Source organism: Taudactylus pleione, unplaced genomic scaffold (genome assembly GCF_031769625.1).
Source record: "Taudactylus pleione unplaced genomic scaffold, aTauple2 ptg000571l, whole genome shotgun sequence".
In the NCBI taxonomy this organism is placed as follows: domain Eukaryota; kingdom Metazoa; phylum Chordata; class Amphibia; order Anura; family Myobatrachidae; genus Taudactylus; species Taudactylus pleione.
The window spans coordinates 10,313,465-10,328,585 of NW_028284973.1; positions in this window are offsets into that span (position 1 = coordinate 10,313,465).

The window sequence follows — 15,121 nt, forward strand, 5'->3', positions numbered from 1 at the left end:
TCCTTCACTTTCTCCAGCTACTTCTGCAAAAGCCTGATGAGGGGAATGACCTGACTTAAGCTGGCAGTGTCTGAACTGACTTCACGTGTGGCAAGTTCGAAGGGCGGGAGAACCTTGCACAACATGGAAATCATTCTCCACTGCGCTTGAGTCAGGTGCATACCCCCTCCTTTGCCTATGTCATAGGTGGGTGTATAGGCTTGAATGGCCTTTTGCTGCTCCTCCATCCTCTGAAGCATAAGCATATAGAGGGTTGAGTTCCACCGCCGCACAACCTCTTGCTTCAGGTGATGGCGGGGCAGGTTCAAGCGTGTTTACTGGCACTCCAGTCTTCGGCACGCAGTCGGTGAATGGCGAAAGTGGCCAGAAATTTTTTGGGCCACCCAAAGCGTCTCCTGCATGCCCCTGTCGCTTTTCAGAAAATTCTGCACCACCAAATTTATTGTGTGAGCAAAACATAGGACGTGCTGGAATTTGCCCAGATGTAATGCCCGCACAATATTGGTGGCATTGTCAGATATCACAAATCCCCAGGAGAGTCTAAGTGGGGTAAGCCACTGGGCGATGATTTCCCTCAGTTTCTCTAAGAGGTTGTCGGCGGTGTGCCTCTTACTGAAACCGGTGATACACAGCGTAGCCTGCCTTGGAACGAGCTGGCATTTCTGAGATGCTGCTACTGGTGACGCTGCTGTTGTTGCTGCATATGGTGACACATCTACCCAGTGGGCTGTCACAGTCATATAGTCCTTAGTCTGCCCTGTTCCACTTGTCCACATGTCCGCGGTTAAGTGGACATTGGGTACAACCGCATTTTTCAGGACACTGATGACACTTTTTCTGACGTTTCTGTAGAGTCTCGGTATCGCCTGCCTAGTGAAGTGGAATCTAGACGGGCTTTGGAACCAGGGACACACTACCTTCATCAATTGTCTAAATCCCACTATACTAATGGCGGATACCGGACGCACGTCTAACACCAACATAGCAGTCAAGGCCTCAGTTATACGTTTTGCTTCAGGATGACTGCTGTCGTACTTCATCCTCCTCGCTAAGGACTGTTGGAGGGTCAATTGTTTAGTAAAAGTAGTGGTGTTCCTACTTCCTCTCTGGGATGATGAACGACTCCCAGCAGCAACAGCAGCAGTGGCAGCAGTAGGCGTAGCAATTCAGGATCCTTCGGAGGAATCCCGGATAGGAGAGTCAGTCATGCCAGTGACATGGCCAGCAGGACTACTTCCGATCCTGACTAAGGAGGAAATTGACGAGGAGTGGCGTCCATTTTAGTGCCGGTAGAAGGCTGCTCCTGGGGGGCTGGACTCCAGCATATCAAAAAATGGGGGCGTGACACGCGGTCATGCCCCTAAAATGCCACAAAACCACAGAGGGTATTCTGGTGGACACAACGACACGCACCCTTTGGAATGTACGCATTATGTCCTGAATTTAATTTTCTGAATGTTTCGAGATATGCATATAGAACAAAAGAATATATTCTGCGCAGCTGTTAAAACATACAAAGAAGATGCAACGACTACAGTAGAGTCAAAACTATACATAGCATTAAAAATGGAGCCAGGCCAAGGAAATGAATGCGAGTAGACAAATAACAAACAAGTTACCAGTAATCTAATAATAATATTCAAACAAAGCATTAGAAACAAACTTGGCACTCGTATAGTTAAAGAGAACTCTATTTTACAAAGACATTTTATTCCCTCTGTTGGCTCGGGAAACTATGTATAGCCGCAACATTATCCGACATCTTTTCATTTATCAGCAGTGTACTATATCCCATTCCATTAAATCCTATTACCTTTCAAGTCAGCTGCGTAGATTTTTTGTGAAGGGTGGGATATAGCGAATAGAGTACGGAGGAAACATTCCAGTTAGCTCACTGCGAACTTATGCACATTTTAAACTAATGGATGTAGGTGTAATGTGATATAAACTTGTACTAGGGATCTACAGCAACATCTGTGTGACCCTGCCTGGATTTTCAGGAATATTAAGAATATTTTTTTTTTTTTGCCTAATCTGCAATTTCTCCAAATTGAAAGTACCATAATTGACAAACCTTATTAGATGACTCCGTCTCTATTTGTGTTTGACAAATTCGTCTTTGTGGCAAGTCACAGAACAGGTATGTCAGCATATCAGAGCTATATATATATATATATATATATATAAATATACAGGTTGAGTCTCCCATATCCAAAATGCTTGGGACCAGGGGTATTTTGGATAACGGAATATTCCGTATTTTGGAATATTTGCATATCATAATGAAATATCTTGGGAATGGGACCCAAATATACACACAGAATGTATGTATGTATTATATACACCTTATACACAGCCTGCAGGTCATTTTATACAATATTTTCAATAATTTTGTGGCTGAAGCAAAGTTTGTGTACATACATGAAATTCATTTATGTTTCATATACACCTTACACACACAGCCTGAAGGTAATTTTATACAATATTTTTAATAATTTGTGCCTTAGACAAAGTTTGTGTACATTGAACCATCAAAAATCAAAGGTTTCATTATCTCAGTCATGCCAAAATTATTCTGTATTTCGGAATATTTGGATATGGGAGACTCAACCTGTATATATATTATATATATATATATATATATATATATATGTAGCACTCACATCAAACAAGGCATGTTGGCTGCTGGGGTGTCTACCCAAAAAAGTGGAATCCAAGAACCATGGCTTGAGCCATGCTATTGAGCCATGCTATTATTAGAATACAACCTGAATAACTTCTCTCTAAACCTGGTGAGTGCCCCTTTCTTTCAATTTATATATATAGTATATATATCCTAGTGTTTGCCCGCAGCTTCACTCACGTTGTTGCTCAGTGGAACTAATTTCACAAAGATAATATTGGTATCTAATATTGTGATGTATATTTTATATTATATATATATATATATATATAGATCACAAAATGTCTTTGTAAACAATATTTGAAGATTTTCCTTCAGGGATTAAAACAAAAAGATGCTTGGGGCTACTAACTCGTGAGCAAGCTACTAAACCTACAGTAACACTGAAAGTTTGCAAGTAACATGAGGAATGACTATTTGATATGTAGTATTTGTCGCCATCTACTGGATTTACATGTATACTGCAACTTCATAAGTAAAGATAAGCTGCCTGATTAGTGCTTAATATATAGTTGGATTTTCCTGCAAAGTAGATTTTGAGATATATATATCTATGTATTCCTATATCCATACATATATAACTGTTTGTGTGAGGGGTGTGCAACATTTGTAGGGGGAGGTTAAGGTACTTACCTACTGCTGTCAGGATTCTGCATCATGCGGGCTTCCAGTGTCGGGATTTCAGCCGGCAGCATATCATACTGATTCTGTGCTGATGTGTTACACATTGTTTTGTGCAACGTATAGCACATCAGCACACATGACAGTGTAGTTCTTGTCAGATCATTATTAAAAATCTCCTAAATTGACCCAAAATTTTCTACCAACAGGTGTCAGTATCCTAATTCTGTCGGGCGCTCAAGATACCAGGAGTCAAAATCCCGAAGCCGACATCCCATACCCAACCCATATAGGCTCACTTTGTGCTTCTTGCCATTGCAATCTTTCTGGAACTACTGTATGTGCTGGGCAACTTAAACATTTAGATTAATTTTGTTTAGCATCCTCTCTGGCCAATGCTTATTATTACGCTTATGTCTATGTGCATGTTGCTTTATGTGTTTGTTTCAAATGTTAATGTCAGCAGATGGATCACCCACCTTGCTAAAACCACAACTCTGTGGGAACTAGACTGGGGATGAAAAATGGTTTCCACTCTCAAACAGGAGTCTTCTGCTTAAACAGTTCTGTCTAGTTGTTGTGGCTCCTGATGGGTTGGTGGCAAATCAGTGGTTCGTGCCAATCAAGTAAGTGACTATCTCACTTTTGTTGACACTGAGTAAAGTGGGGACATTGGGCTTTGTCCCTACCTTGCTGGTAGAGGAGTGAAGATTGTGGATCAGCAGATACTGTAGTACAGCGTTCAAGGACAACGCAGACAATAGATCCTTTTAAATAAGGTTATGTGCTAGGTGTGATGTGGTGAATCCATTGGTAGCTGTTCAGCAAAAGTGCTGTAATCCTTGTGTTGAGTTGAGTTTAAGTAGTAAAAGTACATTTACTTCATCCACTATTCACTTAGGTGACTTTGTGTAAGACTGGTACACAAGGCTTCACCTGAGCAAGTCAGCCAAAGTGTGGCAAAACACATGCAAATTACATATAATTCTAAATACATGAGCAAGTTGAGCACCTGAAGTAGACAATGAGCTCAAAAGGAATTCCACCTTTATAAAATATAATGCAGAAGTGAAAGCTGGACTGGTCATTGTGTTGTAAGTAGAGTGTCATTGTTATGTTTAGAAATGTACAAGGTGCATATAGGAGAACAATTAGTGAATTCAGCCTCCATCTCGTTCATAGTAGCGTACACTGCAACTCATAATATGGAGCTTTCTATAGCAAAGCATTAGCGAGATGGTTTTTGTTAATCTTACCTTATTGAGGGGAGTGGTGTATGTTGTGACATGAGAATGTCAAAACTGGCAAGTCAACATTCATCATGTCGACAATAATGAAATGTCAATATGATTAGAATGTCAACAAAATGTCCCTGGTTCTCCAATGGTGATTTAGCTGGTCCAACGGCTCCCCTGGTGTCTTTTGGGTATGGCGGTGACGTTGTGATGACTTTCGGGAGATCCTGCTGTGCTTCCATTGGTTAGTATCACTAATCTAACCCCTAACCCTCATCCTAGTGCCTAACCCTAAACTTCCCTCCCTCAGCTTGACCCTAATCCTCCCCCTATTGCCTAACCCTTCCCTCCCCATCCCACAGCCTAACCCTAATTCATCACCTAGTGCCTAAACCCCCCTCCCACAGCCTAACTCTAACCATCCCCCTAGTGCCTGACCCTAAACCTCCCCTCCTGCACCCTAACCCTACCCCTAGTGCCTAACCCTCCTCTCCTGCAGCCTAACCCTCCTCCTAGTGCCTAAGCCTCCGCTCCTGCAGCCTAACCCTCCCCCTAGTGCCTAACCCCCCCTCCTGCAGCCTAACCCTCCCCCTAGTGCCTAACCATCCCCTCCCGCAGCCAACACACCCCCTAGTGCCCAACCCTCCCCTCCCGCAGCCTAACCCTCCCCCTAGTGCCTAACCATCCCCTCCCGCAGCCAACCCTCCCCCTAGTACCTAACCCTCCCGTCCCGCAGCCTAACCCTCCCCCTAGTGCCTAACCCTCCCCTCCCGCAGCCTATCCCTCCCCCTAGTGCCTAACCCTCCTCTCCCGCAGCCTAACCCTCCCCCTAGTACCTAACCCTTCCCCTAGTGCCTAACCCTCCCCACTTGCACCCTAACCCTCCTCCTAGTTCCTAACCCTAACCTCCTTCTTCCATAGCCTAACAGTAACAATTCCCCTAGTGCTTAACCTGCCCCTCCCGCAGCCTTACCCTCCCCATAGTGACTAACCCTGACCTTCTTCTTCCATAGCCTAACCCTAACCCTTCCCCTAGTGCTTAACCTGCCCCTCCTGCAGCGTAACCCTCTCCCTAGTGTCTAACCCTAACTTCCCTTCCTTTAGCCTAACCCTATCCCATCCCCTAGTGCTTAACCTTCCCCTCCTGCAGACTAAAGGTGTCCATTCACGGTGCGATTGGTACGATATCGTTGCTATATGGTACCGTGTGTGGGCATGATATTGGCCAGTGCACAGTCCAGTGGGGTCGTACATCGCACCTCCAGATCTTACCGCAAGTTCACTTTATCTGGGGATGCAATGTATGATCCCATGCGGGTGGGGGAGGGGATGCCAGCATATCAGGCGTTCAGCCACTCGATCGCTCCGTGTGTGGGGACCGCCCGATATGTCAGCCGCCGGATCGCAGGTCGCGTCACAAGGTGCATATAACACTGTGTATGTGCACCTTAACCCTCCCGCTAGTGTCTAACCCTAACCTCTCTTCCCATAGCCTATCCCTAACCCCCCACCCAGTACCCTGCTCCATCTACCATTAGGCAAACTTTGAATGTGTTTTTAATAGAGATGTGCAGGTCCAGTTCTCACAGAACTGACAACAACCAAATTTAGGGGTTCCGAGTTGAACCGCGTTTTTGAACTCGGATTTGAAAACTGAACCAAAAGGTAAAAAAGGGCAGACTAGATGGGCCAAGTGGTTCTTATCTGCCGTCAAATTCTATGTTTCTATAACTCGGGTTTTGCATTGTTTGCTAACAGGTCAAAATTAAGTAATTTTAGCTGTTTTTTATAAAAAAACTTTTCAAATAATACAGATCCAAAACTAAAACACGTGAGGGTGGTTTTGCAAAACCAAAACACGAAAATGAATCCTGATCAAAACCAAAACACTGGGGTCACATTGTCTAGTTTTTAATGCCCCTGTGGCGCGGCAGCAGGGAGAGCCAGCCTCTGACATGGAAGGAGCAGCAGTTGGCAGCTTGTTACACGGGACGCTGCCAGCAGGCAAGTATGACTAACATACAACTACTTGCACAACATCCATCTTGGAGTGTTCTAATGGACGCTGAAAGGGTTACACAGAGTTTGACACATGAGCAAAAAAATTGCTTTAAACAATATAAGTTACAAGCATGTTTATTTACACACCAGTGTCTGAAGTTCCTTTTGCAGACCGCGTCGTCATGTGTTTTTCATTACAGGGATAGATCTGGTCTTACAGTACTTTCTGTATATACGTTTGCAAATTAGGTTTATAAGTGAATGTCAGGGAAATGCAGGACACCTGGCGTTTTATATTTCCCAGGACCAGAGACAGAGAAGAGATATTAATGAATATACCATGAACCAGTCACTCCGCAGTTAGGTTTATGTTAATCTGTTAATCCACATCGAACACTTGCAAGCTGCCAGTTTAAGGTTTATATGTCTCCTGGTAATATTCATGGGATGAGTACTAGGAAGGGAACCCTAATATCCCAGTTTATAAGAATACTGTAGTAAATTGAAAATTAACATTTTCACATACTTTTGTAAAAAATAAGTGTCAGGGCCATTCATTCAAGTGCAGAAAAGGCAATTTTTTCGAAACTTGATGATGCTACTGGAGCAGTGGCTTAACTAGGGCAGGGCCGCCGGGGCTCGTGCACTGGGCACCGTGGGACCAGCGGTGCGAGGGGGGAGCCATTGGCCATGGTACAGGCCCGCTCTATTCAGCCAGTGTAGTGCAGACTGCAGTGAGTGTGGTCCGTACTGCACTGTTACACACACATCGCCGCCGGCGCTGGGTAGTACACTCATACACTCGTACTACCCGGCGGCGATGTGTGTGTCTCATGTGTGTGTGTTTCAGCAGCCAATGAGAGTCAGACAGACTCTCATTGGTTGCTGCGCCCATTGCCACAGCCGGACTGGAGCTCACTCATGAGCTCTGCCTTCTGGCTCCTGCAGTGGGTGATGGGAGAGACGGAGGAGTAGACAGCGGCGGGCGCGGCAGGAGCTGGGATTCAGGTAAGTCAAGTCAGTGTTATGTGTGTGTGTCTGTCTATGTGTTTTATGCACTACGGAAGGCACTGTATAAGGGGCAACTCATAGGGGGGATCACTACTGGGGGCCTTCATAAAGGGGACCACTACTGGGGGTACTGTATGAAGGGCACAGCATAGAGGGATCACTACTGGAGGTACTACAGGGGGCCTAAGGGGGACCACTACTGGGGGCACTGTATAAGGGACACTACTAAGGGTACTGTATAAAGGGCACTACTGGGTGCCTGCATAAGGGGGACCACTACTAAGGGTACTGTATAAAGGGCACTACTGGGGGCTTGCATAAGAGGGACCACTACTGGGGGCACTGCATACTGGGGGCACTGCATACTGGGGGTACTGTGTAAGGGACATTACTGGGGACTGCATAAGGGGGACTACTACTGGGGGCACTGCTTAGGGGGGCTGTATAAGGGCACTGCATAGGGGGGTTGTATAAGGGGCACTGTACAAGGGTGCACTATTGGAGACACTGTATAAAGGACACTAATGGGGCAATGTATAAAGGGCACTACTACATGGGGCACTGCTACTGGAGACATTGCATAAGGGGTACTTCTACAGTGGGCATTGCAAGAGGAGCACTACTACTCGGGGCATTAAGGTGCATATGGAATGGTAAGTAATGTTCCCAGAGTGACGAGAAAGGGGTGTGTACCATTTTCCATTGGCCACACCCCTTGTGACATGTGACCACGTCCATTTTTTTTGCCAGTGGGGGCTCCATTTTTAAATTTGCCCTGTGCTCCAAATACCCTAATTACACCCCTGTACTGAACGCCACTCTAAGATGGCGTTCAGCCCCCGTTAACCTTCACAGGCTGCTGTTTACACGGAAGCCTGTGAATATTTACAAGGCAGCCACACAGCACAAGGATCTGTTCAGATCCCTCCCTGCTGTGTCTGCACTGCAGAGCCCCGGAGCGTAGCATGTGTATGAGTGACGTCGGTATTCTGGCATGCAAGCGTCGCCATCCCGACCGCCAGGATGCCGACAGCATACCGCCTCAGTATAGACGCAATGGCCAGGTGACATATTACAGTTCACAAACAAGAGCCAAGTTTAAAAATAGTAGCAGTATGTGCAACGCTACCTGGCAACCTTTAAGAATTGCACAGTGAACATGAAATAGCTACATGGGTAACACAATACAATACAAGCAATGTTAAACACAGTTTGGATGAGAAGGAGTGTCCAGTAGGATAAAACCCTATTTTCAAGGTCCCAATTCTTCACACTATGGGGTATATTTACTAAAATTAGATTTTTACAAGTGGAGATATTGCCCATAGCAACCAATCAGATTCTACTTAACGTTTAACCAGCACCTTCTAGAAGATAATAGCTAGAAACTGATTGGTTGCTATGGGCAACATCTCCACTTCTAAAAACTCTCATTAGTAAATGTACCCCCTATGGCTCATACTTACAATAATCTACATTTAAAATGCGTTTCTGGTGAAATGTTTTCCTGGTAATTGCAATGCATTAATGCATAATAATACTTGTAGTTACCATGCTTCAGAGCTACTGAGAAAGCCCTGTCCCAGCGAAGCATTGGATGCAAAGTACTAGGTGCCGCTATTACGTTGCTTCTGGGTTCATACTCGGCTAGCCGAATGCTCATGGAAAAATCACAATAGGTTACTACATAGGTTACTATGGGCTATGGAACATATTCATTATGTTAATTCTCGGGGTCCTGACAGCGCCCAATAATTTAAACTTTTACTCGCCACGAGCACCGGAACATCATCGCTACAGCACAGAGGGCCTGATTCAGCAAGGATCACAGTTGCTTATACGCACACAATCAGACGATTGTTCCGCGCTGTGCATGCGTACTCATCGCAGTGCACATGCGCAAACCAGCTGCTGCTATCGGAACTGCGATCGCAGTGTCCACGCAGACCCATTGCAGAGTGATTGACAGGAAGTGTCGTTTGAGGGTGGTGATGGGGGGATGGTCAGGCGTACGCAGGCGTGCCAGTTAGTTTCAATGCCGTTGCATGGGCGTGTATAAATTATCCACTGTGCGGCCATACACAGCCTGAGGCCTCATAGCGTGCGCTGAAGTAAGCAATTCCTGAGTGAGGTCTGACCTGCCTTACCTGTGCGTATGGGTCCCATGTACTCGATGTTACCAATTGTTTCGCTATTCTGTTAAGTGTTACGGGTGTGAGTAAGGGGAAGCGGGCGTCCTTATGTTATGCTGCGATTGCAATGTGAATGCAGACATTTACATATCACCGCTGATATTAGCAACTGCGTTGCGTGCGTATAAGCAGAATAGCAATCCTTTCTGAATCAGGCCTAGATACAGCTGTCTCCACAAATCTTTTCATTGCTGCTTTTGTAGGATGAGAGCTGAAAGGATATGATGAAGTAGTCGGTCTTGAAAGTCTGTTTAAAAATTTGTAGAGAGGTGGAGAGTCTGATGGGGAGAGGGAGAGAGTTCCAGGGGTAGGAATCAGGAAAGACCAAATCTTGGAGGCGGGAGTGGGAGGAAGTAATCAGTTGGCAGGAGATAATATTACCTGGCACACTACAACACCAAGCCATAGGCGAAACTACGGGGTGGCCCGGGGCAGCACTGGACTACCCATTAGAATCGCGGATGAAGATTCATTTTTTTTTAATAATCAATTTAAACGTGGCCTGGCCAAGGCTCCAAGCAGCTCCGCCCCCTGCAGTACACTCTGGCTGCTCAATGGGCAGCTGGGCCCAGCTTTCTGCTTGGGCTCAACGTAACATATTGATGTCACATCGCGCCAGCCCACACTGTGAGCAATTCGTGTGGGAACTGTGAAGAAGATCTGAGGTTCAGCAAATACTGGCACAGAAAAAGACAAATCACAGGTGCTCAACTCCAAATTACTAATTATATATAAATACATTATGCAATAAAATGTAGCAATAAATAAATAGAGGTTTTTAGCATAATCATGGCCAAGGTTATGGGCCTACCCACCATATCCAGGTAACCTCTGTAGGGTAGGTCCCTAACATACTAGGGTTCAAATCCAGAGCGCAGGACACCTCCAAACCAGCAAAAAAACTTGCCAAAAAAATGGTAGTTGCTCAGATCAGCTTAATTGCATAACACAGGTGCTTGTAAAGGGTGGGGTTTACACTGAACACAGAAAAAAAAAAAAAGAGATTTGCCCCCCAGCACACTGCGGCAAAAACAATACTTAAATCCTACATGATAATAGTGATTCAGAGGTATTAGTTACATACATTTGCAAATATATGAATAAGCGCCAGGCCAATCGTCAAGGCTCCTCTATACTGGCGTCCCTAGCATTAAGGGGTTCACGTCCGAGAAGCAAGGCACCCCAAAAAAAATTCCAACCATGGGCCATCCCCAGGGCATCACACGAAAAAGGGAAAAGGTGATAGTGAAGTATAAAGAAAAGATGTGTAAGTATAAATCAATAAGTGTTAATGAAATGAGAAAGAATTAAAATGACACAAATAATATACAAACAAATAGAGAAGTGATAAAGGTATTCTATGTGAATTAAGTGGTGATGCCATGAGAAAGGCCCAGTCAGAACCCCCCCGGGGGCCCCACTCCCAAACGCTCACCCCAAAATAATTATTGCTACATAATGGTAGCACCCACTCTGGGTCATATAATTACAATTGATGTACTGCATGATAACAGTACATATGTAGGCTGAGAGCTAACTTACCTTGGAGGTACCCCAAAAAAACCTCCGCATGGCACTATAAGCATCAGCACATCCTCCTAATGCTGACTGCCTTCATGCCTCTCCAAACTAGCCAAAAAAATGGTAGTTGCTCAGATCAGCTTAATGACATAACACCGGTGCTTGTAAAGGGCGGAGTTTACACTGAACACAAACCCCCAAACCAGTCCTGCTGAGCCACCCAGGGCATCGCTCTAATGAGAAAGGTGAAGTGTGAAGTAAGATAGGTAAGAGCAGCTACAGCTGCATATATAGGATGGAGAAGTGAAAATACAATTATAATAAACAAACAGTAAAAGTGTTAAAATGTGTAAAAAAGGAAAAATGTGTTATAATGCGATGCCCTGAAGTAGACCAACCAAAGCAATCCAGGGGACCCACGGCCCAAAAATCAACCCAAAGTTGCAGTACAGTATATAATTTGTAGGGTATACGTTCAGGAAGCTGGCGGACAGAATGCCGACCGCCGGCTTCCAGACATTGTTATCCCGACTAGGGCCGAATGACAGGCATCTAAATCTAGATGCCTGTCATTTGACCGATGTCGGGAGACCGGCGCCTCGCAACCCGATCGAGAGGATGCCGGGCACCGCAGCGGACAGCCGCGGGGGGGAGGGTTAGGTTTAGGGCTCCCGGGGAGGACTTAGGGTTAGGCACCCCCCCGGGGACTTAGGGTCAGGCACCCCCAGGGGGAGGTTAGGTCAGAGTTGCCTACCCTCCCGATTTTCGCGGGAGTCTCCCGAATACAGGTGGGAGCTCCCGCTACCCCGTAAAGTAGGTTGAATCCCCCGCATTCCCTCTGCCCTGTCTAAAAATTCGGACTGCGCATGCGCGAGTCCGGAGGTAAAGGGGGCGGGGCCCGAGCTTAAGACGCAGGGGCGCACTCACCGGGTGCAGGGAGGCAGGAGTGTGGCTGCTGTGAGGTCTCCTGGGCACGCCTTCCCCTGCTCACACACTGCTGCTCCCAGCATTCCCTGGCCAGCCTGTGATGACAGAGGATGGAGGGGGGAGGAGCCGATGCCGAAGGACACTGAAAACAGAGACAGAGGAGCTGCCTGAGACTGTGACTGTTAGAGGTCACTGCAGCCCCTGCACATGTATAACTCATGTCAGTGCCGTGGGGGAGGGAGGGAGATCTATTACTGTGTAATTGTATGTGTGTGTGTGTGTGTGTGTGTGTAGTAATGTGATGTATGTGTAGTACAGTATGTGTGGGTGTAGTAATGTGATGTATGTGTAGCAATGTGATGTGTGTGTGTGTAGTAATGTGATGTATGTGTGTGTAGCAATGTGATGTGTGTGTGTAGTAATGTGATGTGTGTGTGTAGTAATGTGATGTATGTGTAGTAATGTGATGTGTGTGTGTAGTAATGTGATGTATGTGTAGCAATGTGATGTGTGTGTGTAGTAATGTGATGTATGTGTAGTAATGTGATGTGTGTGTGTAGTAATGTGATGTATGTGTGTGTAGCAATGTGATGTGTGTGTGTAGTAATGTGATGTATGTGTAGTACAGTATGTGTGGGTGTAGTAATGTGATGTATGTGTGTGTAGCAATGTGATGTGTGTGTGTAGTAATGTGATGTATGTGTAGTAATGTGATGTGTGTGTGTAGTAATGTGATGTATGTGTGTGTAGTAATGTGATGTATGTGTGTGTAGTACAGTATGTCTGGGTGTAGTAATGTGATGTGTGTGTGTGTGTGTGTGTAGTAATGTGATGTATGTGTAGCAATGTGATGTGTGTGTGTGTAGTAATGTGATGTATGTGTAGCAATGTGATGTGTGTGTGTGTAGTTATGTGATGTGTGTGTAGTAATGTGATGTATGTGTAGTAATGTGATGTATGTGTGTGTGTAGTAATGTGATGTATGTGTAGTACAGTATGTGTGGGTGTAGTAATGTGATGTATGTGTAGCAATGTGATGTGTGTGTGTGTAGTAATGTGATGTATGTGTGTGTAGTAATGTGATGTGTGTGTGTAGTAATGTGATGTATGTGTAGTAATGTGATGTATGTGTAGCAATGTGATGTGTGTGTGTGTAGCAATGTGATGTGTGTGTGTGTAGTAATGTGATGTATGTGTAGCAATGTGATGTGTGTGTGTAGTAATGTGATGTATGTGTGTGTGTAGCAATGTGATGTGTGTGTGTGTAGTAATGTGATGTATGTGTAGCAATGTGATGTGTGTGTGTAGTAATGTGATGTATGTGTGTGTAGTAATGTGATGTGTGTGTGTAGTAATGTGATGTATGTGTAGTAATGTGATGTATGTGTAGCAATGTGATGTGTGTGTGTGTAGTAATGTGATGTATGTGTAGCAATGTGATGTATGTGTGTGTGTGTGTAGTAATGTGATGTATGTGTAGCAATGTGATGTGTGTGTGTGTAGTAATGTGATGTATGTGTAGCAATGTGATGTGTGTGTGTGTAGTTATGTGATGTGTGTGTAGTAATGTGATGTATGTGTAGTAATGTGATGTATGTGTAGTAATGTGATGTATGTGTGTGTGTAGTAATGTGATGTATGTGTAGTACAGTATGTGTGGGTGTAGTAATGTGATGTATGTGTAGCAATGTGATGTGTGTGTGTGTAGTAATGTGATGTATGTGTGTGTAGTAATGTGATGTGTGTGTGTAGTAATGTGATGTATGTGTAGTAATGTGATGTATGTGTAGCAATGTGATGTGTGTGTGTGTAGTAATGTGATGTATGTGTGTGTAGCAATGTGATGTGTGTGTGTGTAGTAATGTGATGTATGTGTAGCAATGTGATGTGTGTGTGTGTAGTGATGTGATGTGTGTGTGTAGTAATGTGATGTATGTGTGTGTAGTAATGTGATGTGTGTGTGTAGTAATGTGATGTATGTGTAGTAATGTGATGTATGTGTAGCAATGTGATGTGTGTGTGTGTAGTAATGTGATGTATGTGTGTGTGTAGTAATGTGATGTATGTGTGTGTGTGTGTAGTAATGTGATGTATGTGTGTGTAGTAATGTGATGTATGTGTGTGTGTAGTAATGTGATGTATGTGTAGTACAGTATGTGTGGGTGTAGTAATGTGATGTATGTGTAGTAATGTGATGTATGTGTGTGTAGTAATGTGATGTATGTGTGTGTAGTAATGTGATGTGTGTGTGTAGTAATGTGATGTATGTGTGTGTAGTAATGTGATGTGTGTGTGTAGTAATGTGATGTATGTGTGTGTAGTAATGTGATGTATGTGTAGTACAGTATGTGTGGGTGTAGTAATGTGATGTATGTGTAGCAATGTGATGTGTGTGTGTGTAGTAATGTGATGTATGTGTGTGTAGTAATGTGATGTGTGTGTGTAGTAATGTGATGTATGTGTAGTACAGTATGTGTGGGTGTAGTAATGTGATGTATGTGTAGCAATGTGATGTGTGTGTGTGTAGTAATGTGATGTATGTGTAGCAATGTGATGTGTGTGTGTGTAGTAATGTGATGTGTGTGTGTAGTAATGTGATGTATGTGTGTGTAGTAATGTGATGTATGTGTGTGTGTAGTAATGTGATGTATGTGTAGTAATTAGGGATGTGCGCCGGACCATTTTTGCCGGATTTGGATTTGGTTCTAATTCGTCGTCCGGCTTTGGATTTGGATTTGGATTTGCCAAACTGCGGTGACTGGCTTTGGATTTGGATTTGGATTTGGATTTTTTTACAAAAATTGACAAAAAAAGCTAAAATCACATAAATTGGTCTTTTTTTTCTTCCTAGAGTATTATTAACCTCAATAACATTAATTTCCAGTCAATTTAGACCATATCACAGCTTATAATATTGTTTTCAACATTAT